Raw genomic sequence first — 13,988 nt, 5'->3', positions numbered from 1 at the left:
TGAAAAGAAAATACCAAAAAAGCTGCAAAAATGTAAATACCAAATGCAAATAATTTATAGAAACAAAGACACAACATAATGATAAAAGGAACAATTCACTAAGAATTAATAGATTCATGCATTTTTATGTCCCTGACAGAATAGCCTAGTTTCCTAAAGATGGCCTGGTCTCTGTTTTCTGATAGCATCATGTATTCTCTGTGACTCTCCAGACCTAGAGATCACACAGCTCCTGCCAATCTCAACTATTTCGCCTTCCCATTTGGTTTCCTGTCATTAATATCACCTGTCAACTAATTCTCTGTATTAAATTTGCTCTTTGTGAAAGACTTCAAGTGATTTCTTTTTTCCTAGTTATACCATGACTGATACAAGTATATTATTTTTCGAGCAAAAATAGAACACATACAAATTATGTCATGTCATGTCTCACAAAATGTTCTGGTTCTGTTCCATGTCCTCCCCCTCACCATTCATTCTCTGCTTTTTTCTCCTTTGTTCCATGTCCTAAGTGGTTAACCCCTATAAACTGCATTATCTGGACTCCTTACACTCTGCCTTCCAGTTAGGTACGGCTAATGGGAGGGTCTACAGGAGACTGGAGAGCACAAAGAGAGGTCAAGGTAGTTTCCTCCTGCTCCCTCCCTGGCTGGATGGGTGCCATGGTTCTGGCATTAGCAGGGCCCTTCTATAGCTTCAGCTTCTGCATCTGCATCTTCATACAGAGCATCCCTGTTTCCATTGCTCTACGTCTCACTGGGTTCCCATAATACTGTTTCCTCCCTTTGTTCCTTAAAGCTTGGAGATCGTAATAGTCCCTTCTCACTGTTGACAGTCCCCAGCTGTTGTGACCTCCCCCAACATATTTGTAAATAAATTTTCATCACAATTCCAACTGAGTGTGCCTTCTCTTTCCTAGACCTTGAGTGCTGCTGAAGCTGATACACAAACTGAAACTGGTACCTAAAGGAAGCTTTCACAATTTTCAAAAAATTAATATCAGACAGATGAAAATATCTCATAAAACAATTAGATTAGAAATCAACAATAAAAGTTAAGTGTATATATATGCATAAACATACTCCTAAATAACTACTGAGATAAAGGAGAAAGCATAATGCGACTTATGACTAAATGGTAATAAAATTATTATGTATCAAATATTTTATAGTAATATTTGATGGTATTTTATACAGATACCTTTTAGTTAGTTTTATCTATTTGTCTAATTATTTCTTCACCATTCTTTCCTGCATCTCAGACCTTTCTTCAGGAGTCTATCTTTCTTCTTCCTGAATAATTTATTTAGAAGTTTCTTCAATGAAGGCCATTTGTAAGTATGTACTCTCAGTTTTGTTTATCTTAAATGTCTTAATTTTTCCCACACTCAAGACAGTTTGGCTAGGTATACACAATTCTATGTTGATGATTATTTTCTTTTAACTCTCTGAGAAATATTCCATATCATTTTCTTGGTAGTTGATTTTGAGTTCGTTGTCTTTGGTTCTGCAGGTTCACAACAATGCGAATATTTCTTTTTATATCTCCTGCTGTATATACCTGGTATCTCCTATATTCAAGGATTCTAGACTTTCATCAGTTCTGAAAAATATTCAGGCCTTATAATCCTCAAAAATTACTCCTCTCTTCTCTTTATCCTATACTTCTTGGTCTTTGATTTGATAACATTAAAATATTTCTCTCATATAACAAAATGACAGCAGGTTAAATCTGCATGATAGGTAGATGGGCATTTCAGTATATTTGAACTATTTGATAATAAAAAAGAGTAACTGCCCATGGCTAAGGATTGTCAAGTGCTTAAATGTTTCTGAACTGATGAACATAACACAAGAGCAGAAAATGTAAACAAACTTATTAAAAAGATAAAACCTAAATAGTACACCTTTCTTCCAAATCATTACAAGCATTTGAACTACTTCTGAAGACAAATTCAGCTCTATTAAAAAGCTATACACTAGGAAACAAATGTTTGCTTTAGATGCTAAGGAAAGATTCCCATGTTTCCCTGGAAAATTCTGGAATATATCTTGACTTTTAGTATTGGAGTCATGGAACACCTAGCAGTAAAGCATTACATCCTAGCTGACAATTTTATCCCCTTGTGGCTTGACTCTCATACAGGAGGTTTTCATTTAGGTGTTATTGTTTGGCCACCAGGGGTTGAAACCGTGCCTCATTCAACTCAACTCTATATCTCCAGTGTCCAACACGGAAGCTGACAGCAAAGAGGCACCTGAAAAATGTTTAATGCAGTGCTTCTTAAGCTTTAGTGAGCATTAAGAATTCCCTTGGAGAGACGGTTAAAACAGTTTCTTGGATCCCATCACAAGAAATTTGGATTCAGTGGTTCAGGTTGGGGAGTGTGAATTTGTATTTCTAATATGCTCCCAAGTGAAGCCTATGCTGCTGGTCTGAGGACCACGCTATGAGTAATACGGGTTTAATGAACGAAAAATGTATGTGAAGATATGTTGATTGGGGAAAACATTGAAATTTACTCATGGCATTATCTGATTCTTTTTTTGAGTGATTTATATAACGAGTATTCTGCTTTTCCTTCTTATGGAGAGGCCCTTAAGGTGATGAAGCCCCCACAATCCTGCTCATAACTGACTTTTCAAGCCACACCAACCTACTCTACTTTCACCTAACTCACATGCACCTCCACACCCAAGTGCCATCATGTATGCTTTTTACCCTCTGTCTTGAAAGTCCTACTTTCAATCAAACCTTCATCCTTCAAGGCTTAGCTCAAACATTTCAAGTCTTTCATAATCCTCCCTCCTCCATCCCAAATTTGAATCACAATTTTTCACCTCTGCTATACCCCCAGAGAACTCATATCTTTGCTACCATCCAAATTATAGTAGGAGTGCTCACTGATGTCCCTGTCCATCCAGTTTTGTGCTTATCCCCCAGTACTGAACCCATCCTCCAATACTGTATACAACATACATCACAGAACCTAGCACATGGTAGATGGTTAATAAATGCTCGTTGAACTAGAACAAAGAGAAATGGCAATTTCTAGTACATGTTAATTTAGCATTAAAATTCTGATATAGCAAACAGTATTTTCATGGTGATGTCCACGAGACAGTGTGATCCTATGTTCAGGTTCATGCCTGCTACTCCAGCGTCATTATTAAGACATACCGCTTTCACTCTCAAAAGGATCTAGGAGGGTAAATTATATGGTTACTTTATCATTAGCCCAGGTATACTTCTTAAGGCTCATTTGTAGCAGGATCTGGCAAAATGTTGCCTCTGGTTTTCATTTTACCCCACTGGCCTCATCATATAGCCGGTCAGATGTCATTTGATGCACATCGGATTCACACGGACAAATTACAAAGCTCATTCTATCTTAAAAACCATTTCTCACTTACCTTCTTAATATGAAAAAGATGGAGCTTATGAGGAAGAGGTTTCGCAAGACCGATCCAAGCAACTATGTGCCACATATCCTTGAACAACTTAGCAGACTTGCAAAATTAAAAGTGCTATTCATGAGAGGGAAAAAAATGGTACCTGACATCCAGAAAGGGATTAAGCCAACCATTCATTTTTAATACAGATTTCTAAAAGCAGACATGAGAATTACTATTTATTTTATCAGCTAAAAAGAGCACCATATGGGAAAAAATATTAACAAGCTATGTGACAAGGGATGGTGTTTGACAACTTTGAAATAATCTATAGCTATGTAATTTTAAATGATAAGCATATTAGCTTGGCTACTAATTGAGATTTTTTTTGTACAACAAAATAATGAATAAAGCGGCATAATATAATGTGGCATAATAAAAATAATACATCCTTAGAGTCAAGCAGATTTAGGTTTAAATTTCAGTTTTGCCACTTAGTAGCTGTGTGGCCTCTGAGCCCCACTTTCCTCATCTATAAGTATAGAATAAGAGTACCTAAGAAACAGGGTGGCTGAAAAGAATAAATGAGTTTATATTTACTTAGAATATAGCACGTAGGAAGTATTCAGTGAATACCTATTATTTTATTGATTTTCAAAAACACAGAGTATTGTACAGATGCACAGAATTAAAACAAAGCTTTAAAATTCATACCAATTTTTTTTAATATAGTAACTTGTGGTGTTTTCAATAGTCTCCTAGGTGTTCTTGGTGGGAGACAATGATAATGGAATAATTAAGCTTATTATAATTTCTAGTTTTATTTCACAACAGCCACAACCACCCAGTAAAAATGCAACTTGAAATGTTGATGAATTGTGTTGACCTGAAACAAACAGACTGTCAGACATTTCTCTAACAAAGATAAGTTTATTCGGGGTCAGCAGAGAATGACAATTTGGGGTCTGCAATCATGATAAGCCACATGCAAGACCCCACATAGCAAGGGAAGGAGAATACGTTTTTTATTATTATTGAAGTGCAGCTGATTTTCAATGTTGTGTTAATTTCTGCTGTACAGCAAAGTGATTCAGTTGTAAATATATATACATTCTTTTTCATGTTCTTTTCTGTCATGGTTTATCACAGGATATTGAATATAGTTCCCTGTGCTATACAGTAGAACCTTGTTGTTTATCCATTCTATATATAAGTTTGTATCTGCTAACCCCCAAACTCCCAGTCCATCCCTCCCCCCTCTCCCCTTTGGCAACCACAAGTCTACTCTCTACGTCAGTGAGTCTGTTTCTGTTTCATAGATATGTTCATTTGTGCCATATTTTAGATTCCGCATGTAAGTGATATCATATGGTATTTGTCTTTCTCTTTCTGACTTACTTCACCTAGTATGATAATCTCTAGGTCCATCCATGTTTCTGCAAATGGCGTTGTTTCATTCTTTTCTTTGCTGAGTGACAATACTTTGGTAGAGAGGACAAGGAAGTTAGCAAGGATATAGTAAACAAGGAGTCTATGGCTTTTCCTTGGCTGGGTCATTGCCAGGAAAGAAGAGGAGTCTTTCTTCTTCTTGTTGGGCTTTGCTGTCATTGCAGGGCAAGAGACCTCCCTCTTCTGGTCTCCCAATTCTATTTAACTGAGGTTTCTGTTTATTAAATTTTTACATTTCCCCCTCTTGATCAAGATCTTTCTTTGAAACCATCACTGATCTAGTTAGGTTTTCTAGTTGCAGTGGCTTTTTATCCCTCAATGTCAGAGGTCTTTCCTTTCCTGGGTGCAGAATCTCACGTCGTAGGGAAAGTGCACATATTGGAAACCTATCAAGGTCACGTTTGAGTAACAAGGAGGGGTAGGATGGAGAATTTTTAGGCACTTTTTATCTGAAGTCCATATGTTGTCAAGATCATAGACACTGGAAATCACGTGAAGCGTTATGTCATCATCAAAGGTTTGGCAACAAACTTCCACAGGTCTGGTCCAAATATCTTGGGAAAGCTGTCTCGACAAATGACATCAGCTTCAATTCTAGGAAATCTTTACTTTCAAGTCACCAGGTGATGTGCAGGTCCAGTCAGAGTTTACCACTTTCTTTAGGTGTGTCGCATGAATCCAAGATCTATTTCTTGGAGTTTGACAGCTCAAAGGTTGATTAGCAGTACTTGTTGGGGGCCTTTCCAGCTGAGGTGAAGAGAGTTCTTCTGGAGGTGTCTTTTCCAATAGATGAAATCACCAGGTTGTAAGGTGTGATGCTTAAGGTCTTTGTCTCCCAAGGGCACACTGTGAAGACTGCTCTACCAAAACATGATTATTTTTAATGGAAGCAATTAGGCCTTTGCAATATTGTAGTATATCTCCTTTTATCAGTTGTGGGTCAGAAGAAGCAGAACCCAAGTGCATCGGGCATCCTGTCACTACCTCAAAGGGTGAGAGTCTATAAGTTCCGAAAGGGGTGGATCTGAGATTTAGAAAGACCAATGGCAATGCTTTTTGCCAAGGTATTTGGAGAGCCTCTACAAATTTTGCCAGTTGAGTCTTAATACTGCTGTTAGTACATTCGACTAAACAGAGGATTGAGGACGGTAAGCATGGTGAAAGTGTTGTAAAACCAGTCAAACAGCACAGACTCGTCGAAGAACCTAACCAGTAAAATGGGTTGCTCAATAACTATGAAGTTCAAGAGGAGTTCCCCAGGTAGGGATAATCTTTTCCAAAAGAACTTTAACCAGCATTGGTAGTATACTGGTAAGCATAGCTGCCTTCCAAAAGAACTTTAGCCACAGAAGAGGCAGTAGCCTGTCTGTAAGGGAGGGCTTCAGTCCAGTGTGAAAACATAAAGACCATGACTAAAAAATATTTTTATCAGTTAGACAGAGGAAGTTGTATGGAATGCATTTGCCAGACCTCAAATGGTCCATTAGCCAGTTTAAAATGTCCAGGAGCAGTACAAACAGGCTTCCCTGGATTGTACTTTGGACAAGTGGGACAAGTGAGATTGGCACTTTTTGCAGTCTTATTAACGTTTCCCCACCAATATTGATCCAGGAAGGCTATCATTTTGTCAGGAGCCCAATGTTTTGATGCATATACAGTGGTGAGGAGTGGGAATTTTGGAGTCTCTGGTAGGACAGAGTTGTTATTTGGTACAAACCAGAGCTTTCTCTTTTTATAAAACCAACAATTGTTGGATTTCCAATCTTGCGTTTCCTTTTCTAAGGCCAATTGTTGGGCGTCTCTAGACAGTTTTTCTATATTATCATTTGGAAAAATATTCCTTTGGACCATAACAGAGGTTTGGCTACTGTTGGTCCCTTTAAGGGCAGCATTCCTTGCAGTAATATCAGTTAGGTGATTTCCCCTAGCTTCCAGAGAATCAAGTTTAGAATGCCCCAGAATCTTAATAATAGCTAAAGTGGCCGATAAAAGTATTGTATTCAATAATTCCTGTACATAGGAGCCAATTTTAATTTCATTTCCACTGGAAGTATGGAAGCCACGTGGCTTTCACAATATTCCAAAATCATGAGCTACTCCAAAAGCATATCTACTATCAGTACAAATATTGGCACTTTTGTCTTTAGCTAAACCACAAGCCCATGTAAGAGCATATAATTCAGCCTGTTGGGCCAAAGTACCCATAGGTAAAGATGCTGCCTCAACATCAAAAGGAGTTGTAATAGCATACCCAGGACAATATTTGCCATTGTTACCTTTTAAGTGTGAACCTCGAGAAGTCAACGTTACCCAATGGAATATCCTGTAGATCATTATGAGGAGACAGGAGGTGGTCCATCAGTCTTAAGCAGTCACGAGGGACTTTGTCAGCAATGGAGCAGAGAAAAGTAGCTGGGGTTAAGGTTATTACAACATAAAGAGTTATGTGAGAGGCAGGTGGCCAAAGGACTTCATAGGAGGTGAGGCAGATGGTTGAGAAATGTTGAGTGTGATGAGAATTCAGGAGAGCTTCTACTGCATGAGGTACCAAAGTGGTTGAAGGAGATCCCACAAAAACTTTCCCAGTGGTTCTAATGGAAGGGCAGTGACCATGATGGCTCTAAGGCAAGGCGCATTTCCCCACACTACAGGGTCAAGTTGCTGGCTATAATACCTTATGTGTTGATATTGGTCCCTGTGTTTTTGGGTGAGTACCCCAAGAACATGCCCTTCCTTTTCATATACAAAAGGAAAAAAGGGAATCTGATAACTGGGATGTCCAAGGGCAGGTAGGTTCATCAAACTTTCCCTAAGTTCTTGAAAGCTAGGTTGTCCAGATCTTCCCATAAAACTGGGTCCAAGTTGTTATTGTTTAGTAAAACATACAGAGGTTTGGCCGTAAGAGACAAATTTGGAATTCTATTTCAGCAATAACCAATTAGCCTGAGAAAACCTCACAGTTAGCACTTAGTTTTGGGTTTTGGGAAACTTAGGACACCATGAAGTATATCTGGATCTATGTTCTGATATCAGATGCCCTAAATATCGAACCTGAATTTGGGCAAACTGCAAATTTTCTTTGGTGACCTTTTGTCCCTTTAAGGCTAAAAGCTTTAGCAAGTGGATGCTGTCTTCCTGTGAGGAGGCTTGAGGAGAGCAAAGAAGCAAATCATCCACATAGTGCAACAAAGTCATACCTCTAGGGAACTTTATGTCATCCAGATCAGCCTTCAGGGTTTGAGAGAAATAAGAAGGACTCTTAGAAAACCCTGAGGTATTGCTGTCCAGGTGAATCGTTTTTCTTCCCAAGTGAAGGCAAAAAAGTATTGGCTAGCTTCATCAATTGGAATGCACTACATATGTCAATTACAGTAAAGAATTTGCTTCCAGTAGAAACGGTTGTTAGTAAAGTATGAGGATTAGGAACAAGGGATGTTGAGGGATAACAATGTTGTCTATTGCTTGGGGGCCCTGGACAAACCTCCACCCTTGGCCCTTAGCTTTTTCACCAGTAAAGGGGGAGTGTTACAGGGGCTACTACAAGGGATAATGAGGCCTTGAGTCTTGTAATCTACTATGGGCTTTATGTCTTGAAGGGCTTCTTTACTTTCAGGGTATTGATTAATTCTGGGAAGAGGTTTCGAGGGAGCTACTGGGTTGGCCAAAAAGTTCATTTGGGTTTTCCTGTAACCGCTGGAAAAACCCAAAGGAACTTTTTTGCCAACCCAATATTTGAATCCTGATTGGAGGTGCACTGTGAATTTTGCCAGTATCAGTTGAAGATCTTGGCCATAAGGAAAGTGGTGGCTGATTCAATAGGAACAAATGACCAGTGTTTCCGGAATTAGCTCTAGTACCGTCAGAGATGGAACAAATAAGAGATGTCAAAGGGTTACTTAATTTACCTGCTTGGTTACTTTGATGACTACTGTCAAATTCTAGGATTATTTCCCCCTTTTGGGAGAAAAAAATTCTGGCATGATATTTCTCTGAGAAGTCTCAGCCTACGAGATGGATAGGGTCAGAGGATTAAGAAGAAAAGAGTGTGTATCCCTCAAAAGGTCTAAAAAAAAGGAAACAGGTTCAGAGACATGAACCTCTTGAGACACATTAGAGAAGCCCACTATTTCAACTGTTTTAGTACTGAGGTGGCTGCTGCTTCACAGTAGTAAGGTTGAGTACCAAAGGTATGGTTCTGGTGTGAATTAGGACTGGGAGGGATTCAGCCCCAATTTGGGGAAATGTTTCACCAAGCCAATTAAGAGGGAGGACTGGGAAAGAGCCCTTGTATTTCCTCAGAGCCTTGTCATTGAGAATTGAGAGGACATCAGAGAGGCAATTAGAAGGCTGAAGATGCCTAAAATGCTTAAATTTGTAACAATCTATTTCCCAATGTCTTAGCTCTTTGCAATAATAGCAGAAACTAGGAGGGGTTTGGTTTCATTTAGGAGCCTTCAATTGCTGGAGTTGAATGTTAAGAATTTTGATGGTCTTCCATGGAAGAGACTCATCTAAAGTGTAAGACAACCTAAATGTAAGACTGGATACTATAAAACTCTTAGAGGAAAACATAGGAAGAACACTCTTTGACATAAATCACAGCAAGATCTTTTTTGACCCACCTCCTAGAGTAATAAAAATAAAAACAAAAAAAACCCAAATGGGACCTAATTAAACTTAAAAGCTTTTGCACAGCAAAGTATACTATAGACAAGATGAAAAGACAACCCTCAGAATGGGAGAAAATATTTGCGAACGAAGCAACGGACAAAGGATTAATCTCCAAAATATACAAACAGCTCATGCAGCTCAGTATCAAAAAGAAACAACCCAATCAAAAAATGGGCGGAAGACCTAAATAGACATTTCTCCAAAGAAGACATACAGATGGCCAACAAACACATGAAAAGATGTTCAACATCACTAATTATTAGAGAAATGCAAATCAAAACTACAATGAGGTATCACCTCACACTGGTCAGAATAGCCATCATCACAAAATCTACAAACAATAAATGCTGGAGAGGGTGTGGAGAAAAGGGAACCCTCCTGCACTGTTGGTGGGAATGTAAACTGATACAGCCACTATGGAGAACAGTATGGAGGTTCCTTAAAAAACTAAAAATACTATGTGACTGGGCATATACCACTACTAGGCAATTTACCAAGAGAAAACCATACTGGGCATATACCAAGCAATCCCACTACTGGGCATATACCAAGAGAAAACCATAATTCAAAAAGACACATGCACCCCAATGTTCATTGCAGCACTATTTACAATAGCCAGGACATGGAAACAACCTAAATGCCCATCAACAGAGGAATGGATAAAGAAGATGTGGTACATATATACAATGGAATATTACTCAGCCACAAAAGGGAATGAAATTGGGTCATTTGTAGAGATGTGGGTAGACCTAGAGACTGTCATACAGAGTGAAATAAGTCAGAAAGAGAAAAACATATCATATATTAACGCATATATGTGGAATCTGAAAAAACTGGTATAGATGATCTTATTTACAAAGCAGATATAGAGACACAGATGTAGAGAACAAACATATGGATACCAAGGGGGGAAGGGAAGGGTGGGATGAATTGGGAGATTGGGATTGACATATATACATTACTATATATAAAATAGATATCTAATGAGAACCTACTGTATAGCACGGGGAACTCTACTCAGTGCTCTGCAGTGACCTAAATGGGAAGGAAATCCAAAAAAGAGGGGATATATGTATACGTATAGCTGATTCACTTTGCTGTACAGCAAAAACTAACACAACATTGTAAAGCAACTATGCTCAATAAAAAATCTTTAAAAAAAAGTGTAAGAGAGCTGGTTTGCCAGATCAATTAAATCTGGAGTGGACATAGTTTCCCATTCCATCCTGGGCCTTTTTACTAGAAGGGAGAGGTCCTGGCTCATCCCATTAATAAACACTGTTAAAAGCTACCTGGGTGAAATCAACATCTGAAGGAAGACCAGAACTTTCCTTTCCTTAAAAACAACCTGAAGTCAACCGCAATAGTCATGAACAGGTTCACCAGATTTTTTTTTTTTTTTTTTTTGAGCAGAGAAAGGTTTATTGCAAGGGCCAAGAAAGCATGGAGAATGGGTGGCTCATGCTCAAAAGACCCAAACTCTGGTTCATCAGATTTTCTCTTCGTGTGCAAAGATAAATTTTCTTCAAATCAACAGGCTTTGGAAAAGTCCTAAGAATTGCTCAATGAAGTCACCCAGCAACGGCCTAAGCCAGTTGATATAGTAAGTTAGCGGGCTGGTCTTTCAGTTGTAATTCTAAAAACCCTTTAGGATTTTACCAGTTAGTGGTTTTCATCTAATGCTGGGCCTGGCCTTCACCAACAAGTGTATGAATTAGCTGATATAAGTCAGAGAAACCAGGTTGATAAGTTTGAATGGCTATATTAAATCCCTCAGTAAATCTGTGAGGCTCTTTAGTTACTTGGGGAAAATCTTCAACTATGGTTCACAGTTCAGCTTTAGTCCAGGGAATGTAAGAAATTAAGGGTTTAGCCTCTGGATCCTCAGAAGGCTTAATTTTAAAGGGTCAGGTTCTGACAATTTCAGAGGAAAAGGCAGTGGGTAAATTTCAGACAGAAGAGGAAGTTCAGTGAGAGAATTAGTATGGGGAGATTGAGAGTATAGAGGAGGTACAGGCAGTGGAGAAGGGAAAGAGGAAGATGGCGCTGGGGGTGGAGTCTGACCACGTGGAGCTGAGGGAGAGACAAGATGGCACTGGAGGCAGAGCCCAAGACAAAGAAGGAAGCAGAGCCTGAGACTTCAAGAGCTATTTGATCTTTGTTTGCCTCAGTTAATCTTAAATTCTTATATTGAAGAGAGGCAACTACAGGGTCCTGACAGTGTTTGGAAGCCTCAAAATACCAATCTACCAATCAAAAGAGGCATTCCACTAGCTTTGGAAACTTTTGAGCTATTATAACCCAATTTTGTTTTAAGGAAATTAAGTTAATGGCCATTGATACTCTAAATTTCCTTTGGTAAGGTCAGTCCATTCAGTTAGAAATGGGAGTGAGGAAGAACCATGGGTTTTAAACATAAAATCGGCCAGAGTCCCTGTGTGGGAGGAGCACCCTCAAAATATTTAGGTAACTGGGATCCCGCTTCTCAGGTATTTTTCTCTAGAGTAAAGGAACAATTTTCAAACAGCTCAAAGCAAACAGCTTGCAAACTGATATCAGCCAATTCTATGGAAACAGCTTGGTCCCAGAGGAACTAGGCCAAAGACTTGTTCAGCCAGTTTTCAGAGAACGGCCCCTATTCCAAAGGAATGGGCCTATGGCTTCTCAGTCAGCTTTGGTTGAAATGGTCTGATCTCAAAATCAGATAAAAGAGCCAAATGAGTACTCACATACAGAACAAGACCTTAACCAGAAAGAACAAGACCTTAAAATAGGTCCTGAATAAAGCCTGGAGAGTTTTCAATGCAGAGACTGTGAGCTTGGATTCAGGAGCAAGACATAACTTCAAACTCCAGGATTGGTGAGAAAAGCCGTGAGCACAGTGGGCTCAATTTGTGGGTAACACACCTCTTTGCTCACCAGCCCTGAAGCCACGGGGAGTCTTCTCTGTTCTCCATACGGGCCAGCAAAATGTTGACCTGAAATAAGTAGACTGCCAGATATTTCTCCAGCAAAGATGGGTTTATTAGGGGTCAGCAGAGAATTGCAATTCAGGTCTGCAACCGTGGCGAGCAACATGGAAGTCCCTGCAGGGCAAGGGAAGAACGCGTTTACAGAGGAAAAGGATGCTGGGAGGGCTACAGTAAACAGAGAGTCTATAGCTTTTCACTGGCTCAGTACTTGCCAGGAAAGAAAAGGATTCCCTCTTCTTCTTGTCGAGCTCTGCTATGGTCACAGGGCATGAGAGCGCCCCCTTCTGGTCTCCCAACTCTATTTAATTGAGGCTTCTCTTTATTAATTCTTTACAATTGACCTAAAGGTTAACCTTTAGGATACTAAGGACCTAGGTATGCTTCCTCTTTGAATCTCCATTGAATCACTGAATCAATTAGCTTTTTGGGAAAGTTGTACCACAGCCTATATTTATTATGTGAAATATCCAGATTTGGCAATATTTCCAAATTCCAATGAATTGTCACAAATGTACTGATTTTTTGGCTAAAGTGAATAGATTTCCTGAAATTGTGTTAATTCCATCAGCATCAAAGTATGCTTGAACTAAGGTACTGTATTGATTATAGGCTTATATTCATAACATACCTATCATGAAATTTACCCAAAGAATAAAAGAGGATTAGAATATACATGTTGATGATTTGAGCATGAATATTAGTGACACTTTTGGGTACCAAAATGTTCTGTATTAATTCAAACACTGGAATACCTGTTACATACAAGACATGATGTTCAGAACTACGAAGCAGTCTCTTTTCTTGACTGCAAACACAGTTATCTTACTCACTTCTGAATCCTCAACATCTAACTCAGTGCCTGGTACTTCATCCTCACAAGTAAGAATGGATTAACTACATAAGTATGTAAGAGAAGTGAAAACAAAATGCTGTGAGTTCAGAGCGGGGACTATTCCCTTGAATACTCAAGAGTGTCTGTGTAGGCCCCCAGAGAATGTTGTAATGGTTAGTGTGATGTGCCCAGTTACCTAATCTAACACTAATCTAAGTGTTGCTATGGAGGTATTTTGTAGCTGTGGTTAACATCTACAATGAGTAGACTTAAATAAAGGAGTCTATCCTCAGTAATATAGGTGGGCCTCACCTAATAAGTTGAAAGGTCTTAAGAGTAAAACTGAGGCTTCCATTAAGAAGAAGAAATTCTGCCTCAAGATTCCAGGCTGAGTTTCAGATTTCAGGTTTGCCAGCCCCCACAATTGCATAAGCTAATTCCTTGAAATATACCAAAGTGAATCAGCCATATGCATAACTAACTATGTCCCCATATCCCCTCCCTCTTGAGCCTCCCTCCCACCCTCCCTATCCCACCCCTCTAGGTGGTCACAAAGCACCGAGCTCCCTGTGTTATGCAGCTGCTTCCCACTAGTTATTTTACATTTGGTAGTGTATATATGTCCGTGCCACTCTCTCACTTCATCCCAGCTTACCCTTCCCCCTCCCGTGT

The sequence above is a fragment of the Delphinapterus leucas genome, chromosome X (assembly GCF_059928025.1).
Source record: "Delphinapterus leucas isolate spDelLeu-1000000601 "Yukka" chromosome X, BTC_Dleu_Yukka2, whole genome shotgun sequence".
NCBI classification, from domain to species: Eukaryota; Metazoa; Chordata; class Mammalia; order Artiodactyla; family Monodontidae; genus Delphinapterus; species Delphinapterus leucas.
Note: the sequence above shows the minus strand (reverse complement) of the source record.